Raw genomic sequence first — 12,471 nt, forward strand, 5'->3', positions numbered from 1 at the left:
TACAGAATATTTATCTCTCAGCTTGCTTTATAAAAAGACCTCCCATGAGGCAGTATGAATTATTTTCACACTACCACAGTGAGATTTAATGGCATTTTTAATAAATAATAATATCCTGTTTACACATAATAAAGTATTACCATTTACAGAGTTTCTAGTTTATAAAAATGTACTAAATCAGCCAGGAGAATCGTGATTTATAATTGTTCTATTGCTATTTATGAAACTATTTATGGTAGGAAAGGTCAGTGACTGCTGCTGGCATGGTGGTAGCAGAAGCTAATGATTATATTGTCTTTTAAGAGAGACAGTTCTTGTACAAAATACATACCTAAGGGCTGTGTTTTAAATGCTCAGCTCATTTATCTCTCATCAGTTAGGTAAATGAGATGCATAAGTTGGTTTATAGTTTCTAAATAACTTTTTATACACTCCTGAAAGACTTAAAGGGTCCTAAATTTGTTTTCTCGTTAATGAAATTTCTCTCATATACTCTATTCCTCAATCTAGAAGTCTGCTTATTTTTTTCAACTTCCAGGCAAAGCTGCATTTACACTCAATATCAGTTCAGATCAGTTCAGTTGCTCAGTGGTGTCTGACTCTTTGCGTCCCCATGGACTACAGCACGCCAGGCCTCCCTGTACATCACCAGCTCCTGGAGTTTACCAAAACTCACGTCCATTGAGTTGGTGATGCTATCCAATAATCTCATCCTCTGTCGTCCCCTTCTCCTCCTGTCTTCAATCTTTCCCAGCATCAGGTCTTTCCAATGAGTCAGTTCTTCTCATCAGGTGGCCAAAGTATTGAAGTTTCAGCTTCAACATAAATCCTTCCAATGAACACTCAGGATTGATCTCTTTTAGGATGGACTGGTTGGATCTCCTTGCAGCCCAAGTGACTCTCAAAAGTCTTCTCCAACACCACAGCTCAAAAGCATCAATTCTTTGATGCTCAGCTTTTTTTATAGTCCAACTCTCACATCCATACATGACTATTGGAAAAACCATAGCCTTGGCTAGATGGACCTTTGTTGTCAAAGTAACGTCTCTGCTTTTTAATATGCTATCTAAATTGGTCATAACTTTCCATCCAAGGAGTAAGCATCTTTTAATTTCATGGCTGCAGTTACTATCTGCAGTGATTTTGGAGCCCCACAAAATAGTCTGTCACTGTTCCACTGTTTCCCCATCGATTTGCCATGAAGTGATGGGACCGGATGCCATAATCTTAATTTTCTGAATCTTGAGCTTTAAGCCAACTTTTTCACTGTCCTCTTTCACTTTCATCATGAGGCTCTTTAGTTCTTCTTTGCTTCCTGTCATAAGGGTGGTGTCCTCTGCATATCTGAGGTTATTGATATTTCTCCTGGAAATCTTGATTCCAGCTTCCTCCAGCCCAGCTTTTTTCATGATGTACTCTGCATATAAGTTAAATAAGCAGGGTGACAATATACAGCCTTGACGAACTCCTTTTCCTATTTGGAACCAGTCTGTTGTTCCATGTCCAGTTCTAGCTATATAAAACATGTATAAAAGTATATAGCATTTTTGGTAGTTTCTTTACTTGTGTATTAAATAAAAAAGTAAGACTCATGTTACTTTAAGCATCCAGTTTCTTTGAGGATATGTCCTAAGTACAGAAAGAATGGTTCAGTTCAGTCACTCAGTCGTGTCTGACTCTTTGTGACCCCATGGACTGCAAGATGCCGAACTTCCCTGTCCATCACCCTCTCCTGGAGTTTGCTCAAACTCATGTCCATCAAGTCGGTGATGCCATTCAACCATCTCATCCTCTGTCGTCCCCTTCTCCTCCTGCCTTCAATCTTTCCCATCGTCAGGGTCTTTTTCAATAAGTCAGTTCTTTGCATCAGGTGGCCAAAGTATTGGAGCTTCAGTTTCAGCATCATATCTTCCATGAATATTTGGGATGATTTCTTTTAGGATTGACTGTTTTGATCTCCTTTTTATCTAAGGGACTCTTAAGAGTCTTTTCCAAGACCACAGTTCAAAAGCATCAATTCTTTGGCACTCAGCTTTCTTTATGGCTCAACTGTTACATCCATACATGACTACTGGAGAAAACATAGCTTTGATCATACATACGGACCTTTGTCGGTAATGTCTCTGCTTTTCATAATAAATATAGAAGATAATCAACATAGGATTCCAGAAATATTAAGTGCTTCATCTAAAAAGAATACTTATGAATTGTTAATTTAGTAAAATTTGCCATTATGTTCAGGCATATTAAGCCATATTAAGTAGTATATTTTAATCTAAAGTTACTCATATAATTAATTATAAAGAGTTAAGATAAAATAATACTTTTAAAAATGTAGATGACAAGTTTATTGAAGTATGACTGTTATTTTAGTTTTGGAATACAGAATAAGAAAAAAACAATGTGAAATGGTAACTTTTATTTCAATGTTTTAAATTCATGCATGCTTCATTATGTAGCTATTAAAAAGCCATTTTTTGTTCATATTGCTTTGACCATATCACCTTAGGCCTTCCAACACAGTTCTCCTGCCAAGAAACAAATTAAGCATTTATTAGAGGGTCACTAAGGCATCATTACAGGAGTAATAGCTCACTACAGGTTCTTGTCATTAATTCATTTATTACCCTCTTGCTCACAGGCTTTATAGAATCATGGATTTTTAATAAGTCTTGTGCTCTGTGGTTATCTCAGGTTTGTTACTGCTCATGAAATCTGTTTCCTTTTTGATTCTGACAGCTTGTTGCTTACAAAATGATAAGTTCTTTTTCTTACCTGCTCAGTTGCTCAGTCTGACTCTTTGTGTGACTCCATGGACTATAAAATGAACTCCATGTGACTCTCTGTGACACCAGGCTCCTCTGTCTATGGAATTTTCATGGTAAGAATACTGGAGTGGGTTGCCATTTTCTCCTCCAGGGGATCTTCTGACCCAGGGATCAAACCTGTGTCTCTTGCATCTCCTATATTGTCAGGCTGAATCTTTACCACTAGTGCCACCTGGGAAGTCCACTTTTCCCTACAAGAACTCTTAGAAAATGATGTGTAAGATGCTTTAAAATTGACAATTTAATACTGAATATAATCTAATAATAGTAATACAGATTTTTAAAATTATTTCTATGATCCCCTGCTTACTTTTCCATCTTTAACATTTTCTGATTTCCAATGTTATGTATATTATGTAGCTCAGTAGTTCAACTCCAATGAAATGTGAAAATGTTATTGATAGGCCCATGCTATAAAGTTTCTTCAGGTACTTCCAATAGTTACCAGTGTGGACACTCTTTAAATTGGAAACTTTTGGAAGAGGAAATCAAGATTGTGGAATAGGAGGACACTGAATTTACCTCCCCCTATGAACACAGCAAAAACACATTTATATGAAGAGCAATTCTTACTGGAGATTGGCATAAAAACTAAAGAAAGATCCACACAGAGTTAGGTAGGAAGGAAAGATAAGCAATTAGTTTGGTTTGAACTGTGGTGCTGGAGAAGACTCTTGAGAATCCCTTGGACTGCAAGGAGATCCAACCAGTCCATTCTAAAGGAGATCAATCCTGAGTGTTCATTGGAAGGACTGAAGCTAAAGCTGAAACTCCAGTACTTTGGCCACCTCATGTGATGAGTTAACTCACTGGAAAAGACTCTGATGCTGGGAGGGATTGGGGGCAGGAGGAGAAGGGGACGACAGAGAATAAGATGGCTGGATGGCATCACCGACTCGATGGACATGAGTTTGAGTGAACCCCGGGAGTTGGTGATGGACAGGGAGGCCTGGCGTGCTGTGATTCATGGGGTCACAAAGAGTTGGACACGACTGAGTGACTGAACTGACTGACTGACTGTACCCCTAGGAGAGGAAGGAGGGGGATTAGATTACTTTGGCTTGGAGATCCTTCCTATGGAGTTATTGGTTTGAACCACATGCTGGGCATCCTAATCCTAGGTTTAACACCAGCAAGACTAGTCCCTTTAGGTGATGTGAAAACTAGTGTGCCTAACAGTAGATATGAAGAAATCCAGATTTCTTTAATGAAGAGCAAGCATACACACTTGCTTAACCGTGGGAACAAGGCAGAAGAAACAGACTGAAACAGCCTATGATTTTGGCCAGTTTCCTGCAAGCATATCACCACATGCTCTGGCCCATGTTGAACACTTGCTCTGATTTCTTTTGCTTTGGAGCAGCTCCTCACCAGAGTGAAGGCTACTATTGCCAGGGAGATATCAAGGTTAAGGGAAGTGGGGTTAGCTGCTGCTGCTACTGCTGCTAAGTCGCTTCAGTTGTGTCCGACTCTGTGCGATCCCATAGACGGCAGCCCACCAGGCTCCTGCGTCCCTGGGATTCTCCAGGCAAGAACACTGGAGTGGGTCGCCATTTCCTTCTCCAGTGGGGTTAGCTAGCACCCTGCAATTAATCTGAATGGGGTGAAGCCAGCTATTACTGGTGCTTGAGGGGGAAGTAATTTGGGAGCTGTCTCAGTCTATGACTGCTGACCTGGTACTGTCCCAGCACATGTCCCTGCCTTCATTGGTTACTCTCTTTAGTCCCTCTTCCTCCAGGATATATCACAGTCTAGGACACAAAACAAGTCTCAACAAATTTAAGAGGATTGAAATTATATCAAGCTTTTATTTTTTTCCCCCTGACCATAATGGTATGAAACTAGAAATCAATTACAGGAGGTTAAAAAAAAGAGAGAGAGAATGAGACTAACAGCATTCTACTAGGAAAACCAATGTGTCAATGAAGATAAAAAAGAGAAAATCAGAAAACATTTCTGAAGAGACAAATGAAAATAAAACCACCACTTTCCGAAAGCTATGAAAATGAAAGCTGCTCAGTCATATCTGACATTTTGTAACCCCATGGACTGTAGTCTGCCAGGCTCCTCTGTCCATGGGATTCTCCAGGCAAGAATAGTGGAGTGGGTACCCTTTCCCTTCTGCAGGGGATCTTCCCTATCCAGGGATCAACCCAGGTTTCCTGCATTGCAGGTGGATTCTTTACCAGCTGAGCCACAGGGGAAGCCCTTCCAAAAGCTATAAGACATAGAAAAAAACATTTCAAAGAGAGAAGTTTATAGCAATTCAGGCCTATCTCAAGAAAGAAGAAAAATCTCAAATAAACACAATTGCACACACACAATTGCACTCATCTCACACGCTAGTAAAGTCATGCTGAAAATTCTTGAAGCCAGGCTTCAGCAATATGTGAACTGTGAAATTCCAGATGTTCAAGCAGGTTTTAGAAAAGTCAGAGGCACCAGAGATCAAATTGCCAACATCAGCTGGATCATGGAGAAAGCAAGAGAGTTCCAGAAAAAACATCTATTTCTGCTTCATTGACTATGTCAAAGCCTTTGATTGTGTGGATCACAATAAACTGTGGAAAATTCTGAAAGAGATGGGAATACCAGACCATCTGACCTGCCTCTTGAGAAACCTGTATACAGGTCAGGAAGCAACAGTTAAAACTGGACATGGAACAACAGACTGGTTCCAAATAGGAAAAGGAGTACGTCAAGGTTGTATATTGTCACCCTGCTTATTTAACTTATATGCAGAGTCCATCATGAGGAACGCTGGGCTGGAAGAAGCACAGGCTGGAATCAAGATTTCCGGGAGAAATATCAATAACCTCAGATATGCAGATGACACCGCCCTTATGGCAGAAAGTGAAGAGGAACTCAAAAGCCTCTTGATGAAAGTGAAAGAGGAGAGTGAAAAGGTTGGCTTGAAGCTCAACATCCAGAAAACAAAGATCATGGCATCTGGTCCCATCACTTCATGGGAAATAGATGGGGAAACAGTGGAAACAGTGTCAGACTTTTTATTTTTGGGGGCTCCAAAATCACTGTGGATGCTGATTGCAGCCATGAAATTAAAAGATGCTTGCTCCTTGGAAGGAAAGTTATGACCAACCTAAATAGTATATTAAAAAGCAGAGATATTACTTTCCCTACAAAGGTCTGTCTCCTCAAGGCTATGGTTTTTCCCGTGATCATGTATGGATGTGAGAGTTGGACTGTGAAGAAAGCTGATCGCCGAAGAATTGATACTTTTGAACTGTGGTGTTGGAGAAGACTCTTGAGAGTCCCTTGGACTGCAAGGAGATCCAAGCAGTCCATTCTAAAGGAGATCAATCCTGGGTGTTCATTGGAAGGACTGATGCTGAAGCTGAAACTGCAATACTTTGGCCACCTCATGCGACGAGTTGACTCACTTGAAAAGACTCTGATGCTGGGAAGGATTGGGAGTGGGACGAGAAGGGGACGACAGAGAATGAGATGGCTGGATGGCATCACCGACTCGATGGACATAAGTTTGAATGAACTCTAGGAGTTGGTGATGGACAGGGAGGCCTGGCGTGCTGTGATTCCTGGGGTCGCAAAGAGTCAGACACGAGTGAGTGACTGAACTGAACTGACTGAACTGAATATGCCATGTAAAGAATTAGCAAAAGAACAAACAAAGCTCAGAGTCAGCAGAAGGAAGAAAATGATAAAGATCAGAGAGGAAATAAATAAAATAGAGACCCAAGTATGGAGGTTCCCCCCCAAAATTTAAAAATAGAACTATCCATCAATTCTTCTGCTGAATATATCTAAAGAAAATGAAAACACTAAGTTGAAATATTCATAGCAGCTTTATGTACAGTAGCCAATATAGGGATGCAATCTAAGTGTCCATCAACAGAGAAGTAGTATATACAGATACATAAGCAAGAAATATTACACAGCCATAAAAAAAAACAGTGAGATTATACTCTTTGCAACTACATGGCTGGACCTGGAAGGTACTTTGGTTAGCAAAGTTAAGTCAGACAGTGAAAGACAAACACTGTGTGTTATCACTTATATGTGAAATCCAGAAAATGAAACAAAATTAATATTAGAAAAACATGAACAGATTTATAGAGAACAAACTAGCGGTTACCAGCATGGTGAGGGAAAGGAAAAGGGGCAAGGTAGAGGTAAGGGCTACAAACTACTATGTATAAAGTAATCTATAAGGGTCCATTGCACAGCTCAGGGAATGTTGCTAATATTTTATAACTTCAAATGAGTATATCTATAAAAATATTGAATCAGTGTGTTATACACCTGAAACTAAAATAATATTGTAAATCAGCAATACCTCAGTAATACAAATAAATAAAATGGAACTTTCCATTCCTATCTCTCAGTAACAAAGGCCGTGATAGAATGACTCTGACAAGGGCTTGGGACACTAAAATGCTGACCCTAAAATAGAAACTACAAAATACCCATGTCCAGAATGCACCTTTATGTTTATTTTTCATGTTGCTGAAAATAAATCTCACTGCCCTTGCTTTCACATACGGTTGATTGTTATGCAAGTAATTTGTATATGAGTATGATCTCCTTATGAGATAGTCAAGAATATTTTCAGACAGATATAATCAAAGGAGGTAAAACTGTAGTTTATACTCTTATTTTCCAAAGCATTAACAATATTATGTGATAAACAGTGTCATTCTATATAAATACTGTAAGGCATAAAAATGATGTTTTAACAGCTTCCTCTAGAATGCTTGGTATGTGCACTAGCTGTAATGTAAAAGGAATTCAAGGCTCGATACAGTAATGAATTTATCATTAGAATTCTGTCTTTTAGTGCAAGGAAGCTCTCTGTTGCTGTGCTCTGTATATCAGGTCATCATGCACTGGAATGCCTACAATACTACTTGAATGCACTTGTTTGTACCTAAAGGTTCTCTTGGAAAGTCTGCTTCTCATTTTCAACTATATCACACAACTTTAATTCAAAAATGCATGTAGAAGTCATAAACGCTATTCATCAGTTATACCTGGCTCTCCTTCCCTAGCCACCTTGCATTGGAGAATGGTCATGTGGACTGCTTTGGACAATGAAATGTGAACAGAATTAACTTGTGTCATTTCTGTACTGAAGCATTTCTCTACTGAACCAGCACATGACCCACTACACTTTATCTTCTTTCTGTAGCAGTGACCAACAGGATTCCAGGACATGGATTCTTTGCCAGCCTGGGTCCCAGAGTGAGAATGATGCAGAATACAGATACCAGTTGACCTGCAAAGGACATATAATTGAAGAAAGATTAATCTTTAATTCATTAAGTATTTTGGAGTAGTTTGTTCTTTGTCTTAACCTGGTAAACTGATTGAAATAAAAATAAATGCTACCACAAGGGGAAAAGCACTTAAATAGCAGTGTTTTTTTTAAGGCCTGACTGGCAGATAGCAAATAAATGATTCTTGTGTGTTGGAAAACATGAAAACCTGTCTAGTCATGAAACTGTTGTACGATTGTTACTGAGATAACCTGGAATGCAGATCAATAGCTAATAACCCTGCAGCCCTGTGGGAAGAGATTGCAATATACATTGAGTATAATGTGTGTATGTTGGTTGCTGTTGGCTACATTTTGCTTAGTCACTTCAGTAGTATCTGACTCTATGATCCCATGGGTTGTAGCCCACCAGGCTCCTCTGTCCATGGGATTTTCCTGGAAAGAATACTGAAGTGGGTTGCCATTTCCTTCTCCAGGGGATCTTCCCAATCAAGACATTGAACCTGCATCTCCTCCGTCTCCTACATTGCAGGTGTATTCTTTACCACTGCACCACAAGGGAAGCCCAAGAAAGAAATGAGATGTGAAAATTACTGACCAGTTTTCAGTAGTAACGAAAGGGAATAGAGAGAGCCCACAAAATTAGGCGTTGTAAGTTTGGAACAGGCACTTCCTTCTCAATTATAAAGTAAATGAAATAAAATAAAAATAATATATAAATATTTTAAACAATTTGAAACAATATTGAAAATGTTATTGATATCAGCTATTATTTCAATGTGAAAACATTGCCAATACATTATTTGAAAACAATGTAAAATAAAATACTGAAAACAATTTGAGGCTATTCGAAACTCAGCCTTACTGCATAGATAAAATCACAGTAGTTCTCTCTTATCCCCATTTCACTGTCATGGTTTGTGTTACCCAAGGTCAACCTCAGTCCTTGTAGTCATGAAACTGTTATACAGTTGTTGCCGAGATAACTTCCCTCATAGCTCAGTCAGTAAAGAATCTGCCTGCAACGCAGGAGACCCGGGTTCGATTCCTGGGTTGAGAAGATCCCCTGCAGAAGGAAATGGCAACCCACTCCAGTATTCTTTCCTGGAGAATCTCATGGACAGAGGAGCCTGGCAAGCTCTAGTCCATGGTGTTGCAAGAGTCAGACACAACTTAGCGACTAAATCACCACCAACCTTAGTCCGAAAATATCAAATGGAAAATTCCAGAGAATTCATTAGTTTTAAATGCTGTGCCATTCTGAGTAGTTTGATACAAGCAGCACTGTCTTGCTCCATCCTGCCTAGGATCCCCAAATGTCGATATCCACTAGCCTTGGACACCCAGCCATCAAGCATCATCACTACTCAATGATCCAGAACCAGTAGAAGCAGATGCTCCTCCTCTTAACGTATAATCAGAAGGTCAGTAGTAGTCTCACTTCATCTCATGTGGCAGACATCTCTCATCATCAAAAGAAGAAGGATGAGTACAGTAAGATGTTTGTGGAGAGAAACCATATTCATACGTTTTATTCCATTATGTTGTTTTAATTGTTCTTCTTCTTATTAATCATTAATAACTTTTGCTATGTCTAATTTATAAATTAAATTAATCGTGGGTATGTATGTATAGAAAATATCACAGTAGATATAGGGCTCAGTACTATCCTACTATTTGCAGTTTCAGGCATTCATGGGGAGTCTTAGAACCTTTGCCCCGGCTCTAAAGGACCACCAAAACAGGAACACACACAAGGCTGGTTAGCAGCAGAGCCCTAGCAAGCTTCTAGTGGACATGAAGTATAAACAATAGGCAGGGCATAAGTCTTGTGTTTAATTTTTTTGTAACTGAAGCATGACTTAGCCTATCCTGCCTAATAGGACAACTCAGTGAAAAATCTAACTTTATTTTTCATCGAGAAAATAAAAATAATTGATTTATCTTTAATGATCATCTGTAAAGGCTACTTTAGTAGAACTTAACTCAAGTTGATTTGAAATCTGATGATGAACTAAAGAAACAGATTTATATATATATATATATATTTTACAAAATAAGTTTATATATTTTAAATCTATTCATTCAGATGCTTATAGTTATATTTAAATAATTTTTCTTTTTTAGATACAGTTTTCATATGAGTCTGAGTCATCACTCTGTATGGTTGATATAATTTATAGAATTTACCTACATAAGTATATTTTGTAATAATATTGTCTAGATGGAATGATTTTAGGTGTATGGGTTTTATAAAAAAGTTATTTTTAATATATTTATCTGTAGTAGCACAAAACCTGGATTTCTTTTTTATCAACTTAAGTGATTTTTTTGAATACATGTCTATGTATTCCTTGCTCCTCTGATTCTAATGACAGCTGAAAAGAAATCACCAGTTTATTGTTATTTGTTAGAGACACTAATTGACTACTACGGATTCAACTTGTACTTTCAGTTCAGTTCAGTCTCTCAGTCGTGTCTGACTCTTTCGACCCCATGAACTGTAGCATGCCAGGCCTCCCTGTCCATCACCAACTACCAGGGCTTAGCCAAACTCATCTCCATTGAGTCGGTGATGCCATCCAAGCATTTCATCCGCTGTCAGCCCCTTCTCCTCGCGCCTTCAATCTTACCCAGCATCTGGGTCTTTTCAAATGAGGGGTCAGCTCTTTGCATCAGGTGGCCAAAGTACTGGAGAGTCAGCTTCAACATCAGTCCTTCCAATAAACACTCAGGATTGATCTCTATTAGCATGGACTAGTTGGATCTCCTTGCAGTCCAAGGGACTCCCAAGAGTCTTCTCCAACACCACAGTTCAAAAGCATCAATTCTTTGGCACTCAGCTTTCTTTATAGTCCAACTCTCACATCCATACATGACTACTGGAAAAACCATAGCCTTGATGAGACGGACCTTTCTTGGCAAAGTAATGTCTCTGCTTTTTAATATGCCGTCTATGTTGGTCATTACTTTCCTTCCAAGGAGTAAGTGTCCAGTACTTTCATGGCTGCAGTCACCATCTGCAGTGATTTTTGAGCCCCCCAAAATAAAGTCTGCCACTGTTACCCCATCTATTTGCCATGAAGTGATAGGACTGGATGCCATGATCTTAGTTTTCTGAATGTTGAGCTTTAAGCCAACTTTTTCACTCTCCTCTTTCACTTTCATCAAGAGGCTCTTTAGTTCTTCACTTTTTGCTATAAGGGTGGTGTCAGCTGCATATCTGAGGTTATTGATATTTCTCGCAGCAATCTTGATTCCAGCTTGTGTTTCATCCACCCCAAAATTTCTCATGATGTATTCTGCATTAAGTTAAATAAGCAGGGTGACGATATACAGCCTTGACGTACTCCTTTTCCTGTTTGGAACCAGTCCGTTGTTCCATGTCCAGTTCTAACTGTTGCTTCCTGACCTGCATACAGATTTCTCAAGAGGCAGGTCAGGTGGTCTGGTATTCCCAGCTCTTTCAGAATGTCCCATAGTTTGTTGTGATCCACACAGTCAAAGGCATTGGAATAGTCAATAAAGCAGAAATAGATGTTTTTCTGGAACTTTCTTGCTTTTTGATGATCCAACAAATGTTGGCAATTTAATCTCTATTTCCCCTGCCTTTTCTAAAACCAGCTTGAACATGTGCAAGTTCATGGTTCACGTATTGCTGAAGCCTGGCTGGAGAATTTTGAGCATTACTTTACTAGTGTGTGAGATGAGTGCAATTCTGCAGTAGTTTGAACATTCTTTGGCATTGCCTTTCTTTGGGATTGGAACGAAAACTGACATTTTCCAGTCCTGTGGCCACTGATGAATTTTCCAAATTTGCTGACAGATTGAGTGCAGCACTTTCACAGCATCATCTTTAGGATTTGAAATATCTCAACAGGGATTCCATTACCTTTACTAGCTTTGTTGGCAGTGATGCTTCCTAAGGCCTACTTGACTTCAAATTCCAGGATGTCTGGCTCTAGGTGAATGATCACACCATCATGATTATCTGGGTTGTGAAGATCCTTTTTTGTACAGTTCTTCTGTATATTCTTGCCACCTCTTCTTAATATCTTCTGCTTCTGTTAGGTCCATACCATTTCTGTCCTTTATTGAACCCATCTTTGCATGAAATGTTCCCTTGCTACTTTAGTCAGTTAGTCAGTTCAGTTGCTCAGTTGTGTCCGACTCTTTGAGACCCCATGAATCACAGCACGCCAGGCCTCCCTGTCCATCACCAACTCTCGGAGTTCACTCAAACTCATGTCCGTCGAGTCGGTGATGCCATCCCGCCATCTCATTCTCTGTCATCCCCTTCTCCTCCTGCCCTCAATCCCTCCCAGCATCAGAGTCTTTTCCAGTGAGTCAACTCGTTGCATGAGGTGGGCAAAGTACTGGAGTTTCAGC

Source organism: Moschus berezovskii, chromosome 3 (genome assembly GCF_049115385.1).
Source record: "Moschus berezovskii isolate FMDL1 chromosome 3, NW_MosBer_1.0, whole genome shotgun sequence".
Taxonomy (NCBI): domain Eukaryota; kingdom Metazoa; phylum Chordata; class Mammalia; order Artiodactyla; family Moschidae; genus Moschus; species Moschus berezovskii.